Source organism: Vipera ursinii (genome assembly GCF_947247035.1).
Source record: "Vipera ursinii genome assembly, chromosome: 2".
Taxonomy (NCBI): Eukaryota; Metazoa; Chordata; class Lepidosauria; order Squamata; family Viperidae; genus Vipera; species Vipera ursinii.
In genome coordinates, this window is record NC_139513.1 from 245,094,262 (window position 1) to 245,112,560 (window position 18,299).

The following is an 18,299-nucleotide window of genomic DNA, read 5'->3' on the forward strand; positions in this document are numbered from 1 at the left end:
TGAATTAATCATTTTCAATTTCTAATTCTTGACATACTCTCTCTCTGCCTTATAGGGTTTCCTAGAAATATTTGACCTTGTAACATTGAATAAAGAGAATTGTGAGAAAATGTAATTCATTAAAGCAAAAAGGATGGAGTGAGTGTAGGGAGAATAATCTAAACAGCACCTGAACTAGAAGTTGCAATGGAAATCTGAGGAGACCTATATCCATTATAACATGGTTTTTTTTCCCTCGGAGAACTCGGCATTAGGAATGATTTGTCTCTGGAGTTTCACAACTACATAGATATTTAAACAAATGTTTCCTGCAGCTGAGCCAACTTTCTAAGCAATATAATGATGGAGTTTTCACTAGAAATGTTCCTCTCTAAGGAAATATCTAGTAAGTCAAAAGACTGATCTGATCTGAAGAGAAACTAAAGTACAACTGGTTTTTAAATAGGTGAACAAAGCATTGTTCCCACAATTGTTGAGTACTCATTACAATAGCAATAGCACTTAGACTTATATACCGCTTCACAGGGTTTTACAGCCCTCTCTAAGCAGTTTACAGAGTCAGCATACTGCCCCCAACAATCTGGGTCCTCATTTTACCAACCTCGGAAGGATGGAAGGCTGAATCAACCTTGAATCGGTGAGACTCAAATGGTGATAAATGTTTTAAAGGTTTAAACCCATGCATGTCCATGCACGTCTAAATATTTTAAACGTGCTGGGACTGAAAAACCAATTAGATGAGCATTGATGGAGTGGAAGGTTTATGAATACTGTATACAGCAGTCTTCCTTACAAGCTTATCTGTAGTTTATCTGAAGCTTACTGCACAGCATGCAGTTCACATACTGTAGTATTTTCTGTACACCTGAAATGTGTGTGTGAGCTAAGAGAATTTTCATTTGCTTTAGCCAAAAAAATATTCCATTGATTAATGGTCATAAGGAGCTGCTGCAGCTGTTAAAAGAGGAGGACTAGGAAAGGCAAAGGAGTGAATGAGAGAATGAATATAATCCAGATTTGGTATCGGATCAACAGCTGCAACAAAATTTTCTTTCCTTTTTTGGAAGGGAAGTCATGGGAACTCTCCAACATTCCATAGTCTGCACGTGCCTTTGAGATCAACATGCAAGGGGCCCATGTTACATGTATTCAGATTCCACAGTGCCATTAAATATCAAAGTCAACAGAACTAAACTAAACTTACATGCATCTGTAAAACTGCCTATTTTTAGGCTTTTGGAAATGTTAGTTCAGGGAATGCTCTGTAGCCCATTAAGGCAAGCAGTGGATAGAAGACAATTCTAGACTCTTGCATCCTGTAAGATATGAAGAGTATTTATTTTCAGCAAATAAGTTCAAGGCTATTGAAAGTATCTGCACCTGCAAGGAATAGCATGATCACTATAAACATGTCTCGTTTTATACTGGATATTTGAAGAACTTGTGATCAAATCTCAGATAAGATGGCCAACCCTTCAGTGACAGTAAATAATAATCCTGTTTGGAGACGTAAGGACAAAATTGGCAATTGTTGATGCAAAGTGGACAGAAATATAGTATGCATATTGGCTTTGCCAGAATTTTGATTTGCGGAGTCCTAACTGCCCTCTGAGTTTGTTTGCTTGCAGGCCTTTCATTAGGTAATACCAGTGCAAATGGTTTGCTCCCTATTTATATACTATATAATAAGCTGCCTGCAGTGTATTAGTGGAGGTTTGGTTTTCTCCTTAGTGCTTCCTTGATTATTGTTTTCTACTTTTTTTAAAAAATCCCATTTACCGTATATCCTGCCCTTCTCCGAAGACTCAGGGCGGCTTACAATTTAAGCACAAACCAATGTGCTTAGCAATACTTGATTGTTGGTCTAGTGTTAATTCTGCTTATCTGGGTGTTGGCTGCTGGGGAGGATCTGTTCTTTTTCCTTCTTAACTTTTCAATTATCTCTTTATATTTATGCAGATTCTCAATCATACAGGTCATGGTTGTCTCAAAGGTGCTTTTCAAAAGACAACTGGACTTTGGGTATGTAAATATGGTTTATTTTTGTGTGTTTATTGATACCTGATTTGTCTGAATGCCAAGCTTCCAGGAAATCCCTAGCTTTTTTAAATTCAGCTTGGTCTAAGACAGGGGTAGGCAACCTTGGCTCTTTTATGACTTGTGGACTTCAACTTCCAGAATTCAACTCATAGACTTCATCTCCCAGCTGGCTCAGGAATTCTGGGAGTCCATGAGTCATAAAAGAACCAAGGTTGCCTACCCCTGGTCTAGGATGTTCAGATGCCTAGTTGAAATTATGGCTCAACTTTCAGAGAGAAAGACATCAAAGTTAATTACATTGTTTGTATTATATATTCATATACAAGGTAGGACATATTCTGGTACTTACATGAGAGCAACAACTGAAAGTCACAAAACAGTATGGATACTTTTGATTTCTCAGAATTAATAATCAGAACAAAATGGGACAGAAAAATGAACAAGATAGTATAGCTTTCCAAACTTGTCTGATAGCAATATTTTGGGTCATATGACCAGACAGGAGGAGGGAAGATGCTTATAATGAAGGAATCAGCAACATACTGATTACTGACTCACTGAAATCTAGAAATCTCCTGTAGGGGAAACATTACTCATTCTATCCTCTGGTTGGAGGCAATCCATTTTCAACTTAATTCTTCTTTTGACAGCTTCTCCTCCTATATGCATCGCGCCAAATCTGGTTCTCTTTCTTTCTTTTTCAGATGATAGACAGTGTCTCAAGTCCTTTATATAAGGTTATTCGTACATTCCTTTGAGTTGGAAAGGATACAAAAAGGATAGCCAAGGGGAGGGGGGGAAGAGAAGATGACAGATATGTTAATGTTCAAAGCTAACAGTCTGCATTTAGCAAGTCTTAAAGTGGGATCCAAAATTAGGTTTTCTTGGGTGCTGAGATGCTCTCAGGCTGATGGAAAGGAAAAGATCCCTTGTTCTTGAAAAACATCAGTCAATTGCTAAATTTATTCCTAAAGCAATGCACACATAGCATAAGTGAATATGGAAAACGTTAAGTCCATAGAAGAAAAACTGAACGTATGATTGTGTAAGATGACAGTTCCAAAAGGGATCATTAGAAAAGAAACTTAATATGCTTTTTTCACCAGTAAATAAAAATTAAAGCTCATCTTCCTATGTATTCTGAATAGATACAGCTTTGTAGAAATAAAAAATGCTGATAACTACATGTGTTCTACATTTTTCAATGTATCGCTGCAATATAACTTGAACCTCAAGAAACACAGAACAGAATAACAGAGTTGGAAGGGACCTTGGAGGTCTTCTAGTCCAAAGCCATGCTCAAGTAAGAAACCCTATGCCATTTCAGACAAATGGTTGTCCAATCTCTTCTTAAAAACCTCCAGTCATTCCACTGATTGTTTTGTCAGGAAATTTCTCCTTAGTTCTAGATTGGTTCTCTTCTTGATTGGTTTCCATCCATTGCTTCTTGTCCTTGCCTTCAGATGCGTTGGAGAATAAGTTGACCCTCTCTTTTTTGTGGCAGCCCCTTAGATATTGGAACACTGCTATCATATCATCCATACTCTTTCTTTTCATTAAATTAGACATACCCGCAACCGTTCTCCATGTTTTATCCTCCAGTCCCCAAATCATCTTTGTTGCTTTTCTCTGCACTCTTTCTAGTGTCTCAACATCTTTTTTACACTGTAGCAACCAAAACTGGATGTAATATTCCAAGTGTGGCCTTACAAGGCATTATAAAGTGGTATTAACGTTTCACATGATATTGATTTTATCCCTCTATTAATGCAGCATAGGACTCTGTTGGCTTTTTTGGCAGCTGCAGCATACTGCTGGCTCATATTTAAGTGACTGTCCACTAGAACAGTGCTTTTCAACCCATGGAATGTGTACTGCTGGTGGTACTTCGACACCTGGCAGATGGTACGGGTATGATGGGTTGAAAAGCACTGTTAAAAAAAAGAAGTGTAAAAAAAAGGTGTAGCAGAGGATGAGCTGAACAAGTGGCAAAGCTGCACAGGCCTGTGGGAGAGTCAGCTGGAGCTATTGTGTTGCCATGGTTCTGCTGAGCACCCAGGATCAGTGTGGGGCTCCAGCTGATTGGCGCTTCCAAAAGCTGCATGCAGGGTCAGGGAAAGGAGTCAGCTGCACCTACATCGAAGAGAAAAGGACGGGAAGAGAGGAGAGGATATAAAATGTTTTGTAGGGAAAGGGAGAGAAAAACATGATGGAAAGAGAAGGGGATGGGGTAAGAGAGGCGAAGAAATGCACAGCCCTGGGGAAAGGCGTCAGCTGCAGTTACACAGTGCAAAGATTAATGTCACAGAAACAAGCATGTTTCCCATTAAAAGGGCGGTAAGTGAGTGTACAGATAGTCCTCAACCTACAACCACAATTGAGCCCAAAATTTATATTGCTAAGTGAGAAATTTGTTAAATGAGTTTTGTCCCATTTTATGACTTTTCTTGACACACTGCAGTTGTTAAATTAATAACACAGTTCTTAAGTGAATCTGGTTTCTCCATTGACTTTGCTTGTCAGAAGGTTGCAAAAGGGGATCACATGACCCTGGGACACTGTGACCATCATAAATATGAATCAGTTGCCAAGCATCTAAATGTAAATCACATGACCCTGGGGATGCTGCAATGGTCCTAAGTGTGAAAAATGGTTATGTCACTTTTTTCAGTGCTGTTGTAACTTCAGTTACTAAGTGAACAGTTGTAAGTTGAGGACTACCTGTACTTCATCAGTTTTTTCCCCTTTTTTTGGTCAAGTTTTTGATACCTTGCTAGGCGACTGGTGGCACTTGAATATTGCCATATCCTAAAAGTGGTGCAATCTGTGAAAAGCTTGAAAAGCACTGCACTAGAACTCCAAGATCCCTCTTGCAGTTACTACTGATGAACCAGGTATCACCTATTCTATTATTTCTTGAGAGAAAGTCTCATGAAAAAGCATCTTTGGGATAACTATGACCTGGATGACTGAGAATCTCTGTAGATATTCTATAAAAGTGAATTTGATTTTTCTTGTCTACGGTAAAACATGCATGCAGTTGAAACTGTAGTTATTTTTAGTGTATCACAACCTACATAAAAAGGCTCAGGGTTTCAATTCCATGGTGGTGGCTGTCATCTCTTTTAACCCCTCCTGCTGATACAGGATTTGGTAACTGTTAAACCATAACTCTTTATATTTGCAGTGTTTCTTTAGTAAGTACTTTTTAAGTAAATCATAGCTTAATATGAGGAGCAAACCCAAGTGTTATGCATAACTGGAGGACAAATCATGGCTGGAAAGACTTCACTGTCACTTTAATGTAAAAATAAAGGTAAAGGTAAACGTTCCCCCGCACATGTGTGCTAGTCGTTTCTGACTCTAGGGGCCGGTGCTCATCTCCGTTTCAAAGCCGAAGAGCCAGCGCTTGTCTGAGGATGTCTCCGTGGTCATGTGGCCGGCATGACTAGACGCCAAAGGCGCACGGAATGCTGTTACCTTCCCACCGTAGTGGTCCCTATTTTTCTACTTGCATTTTTACGTGCTTTCAAACTGCTAGGTTGGCAGAAGCTGGGATGAGTAACAGACACTCACTCTGCTACGCGGCACTCGGGATTTGACCTGCCAAACTGCCGACTTTCTGATCGACAAGCTCAGCGTCCTAACCCTCTGAGCCACTGCGTCCCTTTAATGTAAAAATACCAGTCAACATATCAAACCAAAAGCATGGTATGTTTATAAATTGCAGTGGCTGAGTTTATAGAGGAACTCAATCAAGAGCAAATCATACCACGGCTGAGCATCTTGTGGAAACCAGAGTAGACTGGAGAGCTCAAAGTGCTGAAATTCCATCCAGCTCCTCTTTGATAACTTTAGCAAGCTATTCAAGACTGTATTTATCCCAGCAGGTGTTTGATAGCTTAACAAAACACAAAGGACAGCTTCAGAAAGCAGGGCCACTTCATTCCTCAGCTTTCATAGCCTTGATGATATGCACTAGCTTTTTCTGTGTATATGGAAGAAATTCTGTTTATGATCAAGACAATATAGTAACCTCAGCTATGTAACAAAATATGGATGTCACGTCGTGAATTATCTAGATGCAGCATAAAAAATTTCTCTTAATACAGAAATCGGTGAAAAAGCAGGTCTGAATTCTTTCACAATAAAAATTAGATACAAATTTAAAATGATTCTGTTTTAATGATTTTAACAAGCCTGACTAGGCATAAGAAAATGTAGTTGCCCTGTAATTCTGCCTTGTTTATTCTTAAAACTTTATTCAGTGAGAGGGGAATTAAGATAGTAGATGTAATAGTATAATTGAAGCCCCCTTTTTATATAATGCATTGATTTCACATTCATGTAGATGGGATGAGGCTTAATCACACAGTTGCAATTACCACTCAGACTTTCTTTTAAAAAACAAAACAAAACACCCTTCTCCCAATCTCCTTCCAGACATCCCAGGCCTTATTCAATCTACTAATACCTTATTCCTCAGTTAAAATCTCTAGACTTTAGGAATCTTCAAGCAAGGCAACAGAATCTAAAATTATGCAACAAAATATTTGCAACAAAATATTTATCTCATCAAACTTTTCTTGTGGCATAAACAACCTTTAAAGGCCCTGTCTATAAGAGGCTGAAAGTAATGAGATCTGAAGAATGCAAACTGTGACTGCACAATCTGTGCTTGTTACATTTCATTCTGACTTTACTCTTTAGTATTTCTTGCCTCCAATACAATATATCAATATATCTGCCAACTTAGGCTAATGCTTCATGTCCCTTAGATAAACTCACCTTCAGTCCATGCAAGCTGATGGAAGTACAGTTATCAGCTTTTAGGTAAAGGTAAAGGTTCCCCGCACATTCGTGTTAGTCGTGTCCGACTCTAGGGGCCGGTGCTCATCTCCGTTTCAAAGCCGAAGAGCCAGCGCTTGTCCGAGGACGTCTCCGTGGTCATGTGGCCGGCATGACTAGACGCCAAAGGCGCACGGAACGCTGTTACCTTCCCACCGTAGTGGTCCCTATTTTGCTACTTGCATTTTTACGTGCTTTCGAACTGCTAGGTTGGCAGAAGCTGGAACGAGTAACAGGCGCTCACTCTGTTACGCGGCGCTTGGGATTCGACCCGCCAAACTGCCGACCTTCCGATCGACAAGCTCAGCGTCCTAACCCACTGAGCCACCGCGTCCCTTAAGATACTCCAAAACTTTTCTTTTACTGTTGTGATGTAGTTCCCCATACAGAAATCTCCTAGTTTGCTTTCCTTCCTATGTTCTGCATCTTATCCTTAGATGCTCAGGAGTCAAAGGGCGTTTCTCTACTAAATTATAACAATAAGAAGCAGTAAGTCTGGTTGATCAACACTGATTACATCCAGCCCAGTTTTTTCTTGTCTGAGTGAAAAACAGTATCAGAACAAATCAACTTTCCAGGATATTCTATAGCTGAACTCAAAGGACCTTGACTCCACTTTTGAGAAAGAACTGATGAACATATAAACAACAAAAGGTTTAGGTAATCTCAGAAGCTCTCAACAAACAATGGGTTTTAATAGCAAAAGATACTGATAATCTTCTCATATGTAACTTGCATTTGCATAACAAACTTGTCCTCTCCCTCATTTTGCCTCACCACAATTTATAACTTACACCAGTCTAACTACTCACTACATCTGATGAAAGAAGGGACAGTTCAAGGAAGTGAATGCCTTCTAACAAAATTGGTCTTTAATAAAGGTTCTACCAGACTTTCTATGATTTTTTTTGCTATCAAGTAAGTCTTCCTTTTCCTGCCCTCTTTGTCTTTTAAAATTTGTTAACTCCAATGTTACCTGTTTCACACTAAGTTTGAATTCAGAGAAAGGGACGATTTGGTTTTGTGTTTATCCAAGAAAAGCATATCAAAAGTTGATTCTTGGGACAGAAATAAATGTTGTTGTTAGCTGCAAAGTCGTGTCCAACCCATCGCGACCCTATGAACAATGTTCCTCCAGGCCTTCCTATCCTCTACCATCTTCTGGAGTCCATTTAAGCTCACGCCTACTGCTTCAGTTACTCCATCCAGCCACCTCATTCTCTGTCGTCCCCTTCTTCTATTGCCCTCAACCTTTCCCAGCATTAGGCTCTTCTCCAGTGAGTCCTTCCTTCTCATTAGGTGGCCACAGTATTTGAGTTTTAGCTTCAGGATCTGGCCTTCTAAAGAGCAGTCAGGGTTGATCTCCTCTAGGACTGACCGGTTTGATTGCCTTGCAGTCCAAGGGACTCGCAGGAGTCTTCTCCAGCACCATAGTTCAAAGGCCTCAATTCTTTGGTGCTCAGCCTTTCTTATGGTCCAGCTTTCACTGCCATACATTGCAACTGGGAAGACCATAGCCTTGACTATACGCACTTTTGTTGACAGGGTGATGTCTCTGCCTTTTAGTGTGCTGTCTAGATTTGCCATGCCTTTCCTTCCCAGGAGCAACTGTCTTTTAATTTCTTGGCTACAGTCCCCATCTGCAGTGATCTTGGAGCCCAGGAAAATAAAATCCATTTCTTCCCCATCTATTTGCCAGGAATTGAGAGGGCCGGATGCCATGATCTTGGTTTTCTTAATGTTAAGTTTCAACCCAGGTTTTGCACTCTCCTTCTTTACCCACAACACGAGGCTCTTTAGTTCTTCACTTTCTGCCATTAGAGTGGTATCATTTGCATATCTTAGGTTGTTGATATTTCTTCCAGCAATCTTAATTCCAACTTTTGATTCATCTAGCCCTGCCTTTCTCATGATGTGCTGTGCATATACGTTAAATAGGCAGGGTGACAGTATACAGCCTTGCCGGACTCCTTTCCCAATTTTGAACCAATCAGTGGTTCCATGTCCAGTTCTCACTGTTGCTTCTTGGCCCACATATAGGTTTCTCAAGAAACAAATAAGATGGTCTGGTATGCCCATCTCTTTAAGAACTTGCCACAGTTTGTTATGATCCACACAATAAAACGCTTTAGCATAGTCAATGAAGCAGAAGTAGATGTTTTTCTGGAACTCCCTAGCTTTCTCCATGATCCAGCGTATGTTCGCAATTTGATCTCTAGTTCCTCTGCCTCTTCGAAATCCTGCCTGTACTTCTGGTAGTTCTCGAGCCACATACTGCTGGAGTCTAGCTTGTAAGATTTTAAGCATAACTTTACTAGCATGAGAAACAAGTGCAAAGGTGCGATAGTTTGAACATTCTTTGGCACTGCCTTTCTTTGGAATTGGAAGGTAAACTGATCTTTTCCAATCCTGTGGCCACTGTTGAGTTTTCCAAATTTGCTGGCAAATTGAGTGTAGCACTTTTACTGCGTCGTCTTTTAAGATTTTGAATAGCTCAGCTGGAATATTGTCACCTCCACTAGCTTTGTTGTTGCTCAGCTTTTCTAAGGCCCACTTCACTTCACATTCTAGGATGTCTGGCTCGAGGTCAGTGACCACCCAATCGTGGTTATCAGGGACATTAAGCTCATTCTTGTATAGTTCTTCTGTGTAATTTTGCCACCTCTTCTTAATCTCTTCTGCCTCTGTTAGGTCCCTGCCATTTTGGTCCTTTATCATGCCCATTTTTGCATCAAACGTTCCCTTCATCTCTCCAATTTTCTTGAAGAGATCTCTGGTCCTCCCTATTCTACAGGGAGTGCAGAATTATTAGGCAAATGAGTATTTTGACCACATCATCCTCTTTATGCATGTTGTCTTACTCCAAGCTGTATAGGCTCGAAAGCCTACTACCAATTAAGCATATTAGGTGATGTGCATCTCTGTAATGAGAAGGGGTGTGGTCTAATGACATCAACACCCTGTATCAGGTGTGCATAATTATTAGGCAACTTCCTTTCCTTTGGCAAAATGGGTCAAAAGAAGGACTTGACAGGCTCAGAAAAGTAAAAAATAGTGAGATATCTTGCAGAGGGATGCAGCACTCTTAAAATTGCAAAGCTTCTGAAGCGTGATCATCGAACAATCAAGCGTTTCATTCAAAATAGTCAACAGGGTCGCAAGAAGCGTGTGGAGAAACCAAGGCGCAAAATAACTGCCCATGAACTGAGAAAAGTCAAGCGTGCAGCTGCCAAGATGCCACTTGCCACCAGTTTGGCCATATTTCAGAGCTGCAACATCACTGGAGTGCCCAAAAGCACAAGGTGTGCAATACTCAGAGACATGGCCAAGGTAAGAAAGGCTGAAAGACGACCACCACTGAACAAGACACACAAGCTGAAACGTCAAGACTGGGCCAAGAAATATCTCAAGACTGATTTTTCTAAGGTTTTATGGACTGATGAAATGAGAGTGAGTCTTGATGGGCCAGATGGATGGGCCCGTGGCTGGATTGGTAAAGGGCAGAGAGCTCCAGTCCGACTCAGACGCCAGCAAGGTGGAGGTGGAGTACTGGTTTGGGCTGGTATCATCAAAGATGAGCTTGTGGGGCCTTTTCGGGTTGAGGATGGAGTCAAGCTCAACTCCCAGTCCTACTGCCAGTTTCTGGAAGACACCTTCTTCAAGCAGTGGTACAGGAAGAAGTCTGCATCCTTCAAGAAAAACATGATTTTCATGCAGGACAATGCTCCATCACACGCGTCCAAGTACTCCACAGCGTGGCTGGCAAGAAAGGGTATAAAAGAAGGAAATCTAATGACATGGCCTCCTTGTTCACCTGATCTGAACCCCATTGAGAACCTGTGGTCCATCATCAAATGTGAGATTTACAAGGAGGGAAAACAGTACACCTCTCTGAACAGTGTCTGGGAGGCTGTGGTTGCTGCTGCACGCAATGTTGATGGTGAACAGATCAAAACACTGACAGAATCCATGGATGGCAGGCTTTTGAGTGTCCTTGCAAAGAAAGGTGGCTATATTGGTCACTGATTTGTTTTTGTTATGTTTTTGAATGTCAGAAATGTATATTTGTGAATGTTGAGATGTTATATTGGTTTCACTGGTAAAAATAAATAATTGAAATGGGTATATATTTGTTTTTTGTTAAGTTGCCTAATAATTATGCACAGTAATAGTCACCTGCACACACAGATATCCCCCTAAAATAGCTATAACTAAAAACAAACTAAAAACTACTTCCAAAAATATTCAGCTTTGATATTAATGAGTTATTTGGGTTCATTGAGAACATGGTTGTTGTTCAATAATAAAATTAATCCTCAAAAATACAACTTGCCTAATAATTCTGCACTCCCTGTATTGTTTTCTTCTATTTCTTTGCACTATTCATTTAAGAAGGCATTCTTATCTCTTCTAGCTATTCTCTGGAATTCTGCATTCAATTGGCCGTATCTTTCTTTTTCTCCCTTGCCTTTTGCTTCCCTCCTTTCCTCAACTATTTGCAAAGCTTCCTCAGACAGCCATTTTGCTTTCTTGCATTTCTTTTTCTTTGGGATGGTTTTGGTTGCTACCTGTTGCACAATGTTGCGAACCTCCGTCCATAGTTCTTCAGGCACTCTGTCTATCAGATCTAATTCCTTAAATCTATTTGTCACCTCTACTGTATATTCAACAGGGATATGATTTAATTCATACCTGAGTGGCCTAGTGCTTTTCCCTACTTTCTTCAGTTTAAGCCTAAACTTTGCAATGAGAAGCTCATGGTCTGAGCCACAGTCAGCTTCTGGTCTTGTTTTTACTGACTGTATAGAGCTTCTCCATCTTTGGCTGCCTGTGCCCTGCTTCATTTTGTACTCCAAGGCCAAACTTGCCTGTTATTCCAGTTATCTTTTGGTTTCCTACTTTAGCATTCCAATCCCCCATGATGATAAGAACATCATTTTTTGGTGTTAGTTCTAAAAGGTGCTGTAGGGCTTCATAGAACCGGTCAATTTCATCCTCTTCAGCACTGGTGGTTGGGGCATAGACTTGGACTACTGTGATACTGAATGGTTTGCCTTGGATTCGAACTGAGATCATTCTGTCATTTTGAGGATTGTATCCCAGCATTGGTTTTCCTACTCTTTCATTGACTATGAAGGCTACTCCATTTCTTCTGAGGGATTCTTGCCCGCAGTAGTATACCTGATGGTCATCTGAATTAAATTCACCCATTCCTGTCCATTTTAGTTTGCTGATACCTAAGATGTCGATGTTCAGTCTTGTCATCTCTTGTTCGACCACGTCCAGCTTTCCTTGATTCATGGATCATACATTCCAGGTTCCTATGGAGAAAAAATCTTTACAGCATTGGATTTTCCTTTCACCACCAGACACATCCACAGCTGAGCGTCCTTTCGGCTTTGGCCCAGTCAATTCATTCTTTCTGGCTCTACTAGTACTAGCCCTCTGCTCTTCCCCAGTAGCATATTGGACGCCTTCCGACCTGAGGGGCTCATCTTCCAGCATCATACCGTTTTGCCTTTTGGTACTGTCCATGGGGTTTTCATGTCAAAGATACTGGAGTGGGTTGCCATTTCCTTCTCCAGTGGATCACGTTTTGTCAGAACTCTCTGCTATGATCTGTCCGTCTTGGGTGGCCCTGCACGGCATAGCTCATAGCTTCATAGAATTACGCAAGCCCCTTCGCCACGACAAGGCAGTAATCCATGAAGGGGGAAATAAATGTAGAATATAGGAAAAATGGGATAGCTGAAGGTCAAGCAAGGGTAGTTCAGAAAGCGGTTCACCCCTGTAGCTAGCTGGAATTTAGAATTGTGTGCTTTGTCTTCTCAGGGTTGTTGCCTGAGAAGCTAATTTTCCTGGGTTCTGTTTCAGCTACATTACAGGCCCTACAGGAGCTACTTCAGGAAGAAGATGGCTACAATATGCATCACAGGTCCAGCCTCTGGACCTAAGAACTGAGAGGAGTTTGCCAGAGGAAAGGCCTCATCAACTACTGAAAGTGATACACATTACTTGTTTTATTATCAAGGCCCAAACAAGACGAGCAATATAACATTTCTATCTTTCTCTTATCCTTTGAGCTCTTTCCTGTATTGGTTGATGACTATTCCTTTTTTTTTTGTATTGGATTATGTAGTTCATTTGGGTGCTTGGTTGCAAAACTTTATAGGACAGTACTGAACAAGGAAAAAAAGGTAAGTCATTGGAGAAGGCCTATGCCTTTTCTGAAACAGGACATAATAGCAAGCTGTTTAGCTAATGAATGATCGAGTGAAATGCAGAGTATCCAGTAACAACCGAGCTTGATACCTAGCTTTGTGCTCAGTTTTCTAAGGGAAGAGTATTTTGTATCAAGGTCAAACTGTAGAAAGGTATAATATCACTGCAATAACTATAACACTCTGAAATGAGCAATTCAACTCTCCTAAAGTAACTCTCAATAAGCTCTATGGATAGATTCAGTACTTTTTTTGTAAAAGAAAAAGGTGCCGGAACTCACACATGTCATACAACCTGCCTTGACTACCCTACAAGGTTCCATCCAAAAAAGGTGCCGGAACTCCGTTCTAAGTGTTCTATGAGAAAAAAAAATTCCTGGATAGATACATAAATAACTGAGATGAGATTTTTAATTTGGCTTTCAGTTTGTAAGAATACACTGCAAACGTGTAATAGGCCTTTCCCCAGTTGTACTTTGGTGAAAACCTGTCCCAGCAATTTCTTTTTTTTCAGCCATGTCTCCATGACACAGTGACACAGTTCCACCTCATCTCGACACATAAGACAGCCTTACCTAGTTGTTTTAGAGTTAGGGTAGTAATTTTTCTTTTTGCGGCAACACTATCAAACAAAAGCCTAAGACATGTAAAATCTGTTACAGCAATTCAGTGATAAAATCAGATTATCTGTTGCATGCAAAATTAGAGTAACACTTATTAGCTATTTCAGATTGATGAGGGTATACTTTTTTCTTTCTGTCCCTAATTAGCATCATCTCCATTTTGATGTTGTATCCCTGACGACTTCAATTCAGCAGTGCTGTGCTGCTAGTCTTATCAAAATGACATAACAGCGTTATCTTACTCAGCTCAAATAGCAAAACCGTGGAATAATGAACTAACTCCCACTTGCATTGTTTTCCAACAAGAGTGATTTGATTTGATTTGATTAAATTTATATGCCACCCTTCTCCCTGAGGACTCAGGGTGGCTCACAACCATAAAAATTAAAAAAACACAAAGTAAAAAATTTAAAAAAGAATTAAACAATAGATGCAATGAATACAAGACAATTTAACCCAGTAAAAAGCCTAATTAAAAAACCCGCAGTCAGTCCAGGCCCGCTTGTTGGAACAACCAGGTCTTCAGGTCACGGCAGAAGGACCGAAAGTCAGGGGCCGTCTGCAACTCCAGAAGTAGTTCATTCCAGAGGGTCGGCGCGCCCACAGAGAAGGCTCTCCCCCTGGGGGTCGCCAGCCAGCATTGCCTGGCCGGCGGCACCCTGAGGTGGCCAACTCTGTGGAAGCAACTGGGCGATTGACAATGGCAGCAGGTGGTCTCGCAAGTACCCCAGGCCTAAGCCATGTAGGGCTTTAAAGGTCATTACCAGCAGAATAGGTAAGAAAAGAGCATTTCCACCTTCCAGGCTATATAATTTACAATTTTAACTCTATTCTTTAATTTATTTTAATTTATTTCAATTTTAAATTTTAATTTACCGTACAGAGACCTTTAAGTTTTGTTGTTGTTAGCCGCCCTGAGTCCCTTGGGAGATAGGGCGGGATATAAGTCCCATAAATAAATAGATAGATAGATAGATAGATAGATAGATAGATAGATAGATAGATAGATAGATAGATAGATAGATAGTCAAATGGGAAAGGTGCTATCAGCCTCCTGATTTTATCAGCTTTGGCTGATAACTGTCCTAAGAGTTAAACATGGCCTTCCCCCCCCCCCCTCCTGCTGCTGAAATCGTCTTGGCTTTGGGTCCATTTGCTCCCCAGAGCTACTGGCTAGAGAGGGAGTGAGGAGAAAACCTTCGCCTCCTCTCTAGAGGGAATGAGACTGTCCCGAGACGGAGAACAGCTACTCATCGTTTCACATCCGGGCAGCTTCTTTCCCCTTTCTGGCTCGCTCACCTTTTCCTTCACCTGCTATCAAACAGAATTCATTACGGCAGCGCCTCTTCATTTCCCCCCTCCCCTTCCCGCCCCCTCCCTCCACCTCTGCCCCCGCCGCGGCGGTTCTCCTCAGCGCCCGCGGCGTTGGCGGTTTTTTTTGGCACGGCCACTTTCCGACCGGGGGGCAGTCGAGGAGGAAGGCGGGGGAATGGTCCTCATCTCCTCGGAGTTCCGCTGCTTCGACGCCGGGGCTTGACCGGCGCTCCTGGCGGGGCGCGGAGCCAGCGGGGGTGGGGAAAAAAAAGGGGCTTTGCCTCCCCAGGCCTTTCTTGACGATGTCCGAGTCGGAGGAAGAGAGCGCGTTCGGCTACATAGTGGAGTTATTAGCAAAAGGCAAGGTAAGTTTCGCCTCCCCGCGAAACTCCCTCGCTCGCGCGTTTCTCGGCGGGAACTCGGCGTTCAATACTAGGTAGGCTTCCCGTGTGCCGCGCTGGCGGACGCAAAGCAACTTCAGCTCAAGAGTTGCGGGAATAACCGACCGGCCGCGAGAAAGAAGTTTCCGAGGCGGCGGAAGCAGGCGTGGGGATTTGCTTAACCAGAGCGACGGGACGGGCCGCTTGTTTCCCCCCTCTGGGGTAAAGTGTGAGTTGAGTGCGAGTCATAAGCCGCTACTCCGGGGGTCTAGGGTAGAGCACGCCGGGCTCTTGTTTATTTAACAGACACGACGGCCGAGCTGGATTTCAAATCCTCCGGCGATTCTCCCTCCCCAGCCTACATTTAGGACTACCTCCCTGGCTATCTTCGCACGACATAGTAAGACACGAAGTAGCCAAGTCAAGCCTTGGCGTAAGGTGTTAGGAGAACTCAGCCGTGTAGGTCACGGTTCAATGAGTGTGGCATATAAAGCCTGACATCTGGGTTAAACCATGGTTCAAATAACTGGTAAGCAGGACGTGCGAAAACGGCTACTAGGCATTTGAAATAAGTGTCTCTTTCCTTCCTGTTATCTTCCTTCGTATTAACAATTGTGCAAGTTGTTAAGCCAAGGTTAAATGACTAAGGTACACTAAACCATGATGGAAAAACCAAGCAAGATAATTTTATGCAGTGCAGAGTTTGGTTAAGCACGTGGTGAACGCAGTATGAAGATGGTAGAGGACGGGAAGGCCTGGAGGAACGTTGTCCATAGGGTCGCGATGAGTCGGACACGACTTTCGCAGCTAACAACAACGAACTCAGTATGGTTAGCAATTCCTGCCAGAACTCAACAAGTACTAGAGACAAAAGATTTTGAGATTGTATGATTAATGAATGGTGTCATTTGTTCTGAATTAGTTTGTCATTACTAGAATTTCATGATCTGGGAATTAACATAATGAAAATTAGAATGAAAATCAATATAAAGCTTGTACTCCATGGTGATGTTTTGATTTACAGCATTTCCACAGGATAGCCCTTGAAACCTACAGTTTAAAGTGTAATATGGATAATTAGCTGCAACATCCCCATCCCAAGCTTTTACAGCTGAGCTATCACTACAGCTGAAGCATCTCTTATCGATTGCAACCATGTTGTTTTAATCTTTTTTAATCTTTATTTTTTTCTATGTCACCTGGAGATATCGTGGAAAGCAAAGGTTTTTAAAATTGTGTAAATTAGATTTAGGAGTACAACACATTGCACACAGAATTATTTCTGATCATGAGTCTTACACTGTCTGATTTTGGAAGTACAAGTTCTTTGGGATAAATGTATCTTGCACAGGAAGGCAAGATTTTATACAGTGGAGCTGTCTTCCAAATGTGCAGTAACTCACATTCTACCTGTTTCAGCGTAAACTATCATTGTAATACAACACTCATGAAGGGTATACATTTGAAGAAAGAAGCGATAGATCCCTTGGACTGAATCTTGCCTGCATAACTTATCTTAAGAACACCTGGTATTTCTCATGGAAACTATGATAGGATCCCATTAGTGATAAGTATCACTTGTTGCAATTGCCTCTAAAATGGCTAGGGGTATGATAAAACATATAAATCACTAATAGGGATCTTGAATGTTGGTATTTTAACAGCCATGTTAAAATGTTTTCCATCCCTGTGAGTAGTAGGAAAGTACAAATTGTGCTGTTGTCATTGCTGATCCTATTGTGCCTCAGTGATGAGGCCAGTGAGTAGTGTTGCCCTTACTGTTTTAAAATGGGATAAGGAAAATAGTAGATATCCCCTGGCTTTGTTCCTTCTTATCATTACCTGTGAGTAGGAAGATTACTCTCCTTAATGTCAGGTGGAATGGTTGAATGATGCATTTGCCAGGTTGCTCAAATTATAACTCATAAGCATCACATGCCAAACGTAATATCAATCTGAATATAGGTCTAGTGTTCTTCTCAAAGAATGCTAAACTCATGTCCAAAGATAGAATTTTAAGTCACAAAGAGTGAAAGGTAAAGAAATAAGCCCATCTTCAGTGCTGCAAATAAATCATTTTACAAAATCTGGATAATCTCCCTATCTTTAGAAAGATCTTGAAAACTGACCACTTTCAATTAAGATTTGCCACTGCATGTTTATTATAATTTAACTTGATTATAGTAATGTTTAAAGGACTTGACAGTTTTAAGAATTATTTTTTAACTATGAGTTGGACATAATTAGTTTGATTATATTTTTTTTATTAAAAAGTTTTACAGATACATTATAAACATAAGACCCACCCCTCCCCCACCGATGCCCAATTCCCCTCCCTCCCCCTCCCCACCCCAGCTTCCCAGAGTGTAATACAGGGTATTAACCCTAACAATCTTGAACTATAATATGCTAACTAACTATAATAACACTTTAAATCCTATCGAACTTTAACTCTCCTTAAAAATAACTAAATAATAATAAATCTTATAAATCTAATACTTATTCAAATGCTAAATAAAACTTTTTGGTCCCATATTTATTCTGAATATAATCAATCCATCTTCTCCATTCCAAGATATATCTTTGTTGCGAATGGTCTTTCAAATATGCTGAAATTTTTGCCATTTCTGCCAGGTTCGAAACTTTTAAAGTCCATTCTTCTATAGTAGGCAAATCCTCCTTCCAATATTGTGCTACCAAAAGTATTGCTGCCGTTATTAAATACAACATCAATTTAGTTTCTATAGCAGTACAGTCTATAGTAATACCCAGCAAAAATAATTGTGGAGAAAATTTTATCTTTTTCTTAAATATCTTTTGCATATTCCACCAAATTTTAATCCAAAAAGCTTTAACTTTTTTACAAGTCCACC

The 18,299-nt window shown here is 40.9% G+C and overlaps 1 long non-coding RNA gene across 1 annotated transcript; it reads left to right on the forward strand.

Annotated features, from left to right (window-relative positions):
* The first annotated feature begins 1,900 nt into the window (after positions 1-1,900).
* LOC310636848 lies at positions 1,901-12,955 on the forward strand. The gene is made up of 2 exons (XR_014491813.1): positions 1,901-2,022; positions 12,763-12,955. It is a non-coding gene; the product is annotated as an uncharacterized lncRNA (long non-coding RNA).
* Positions 12,956-18,299: the final 5,344 nt, after the last annotated feature.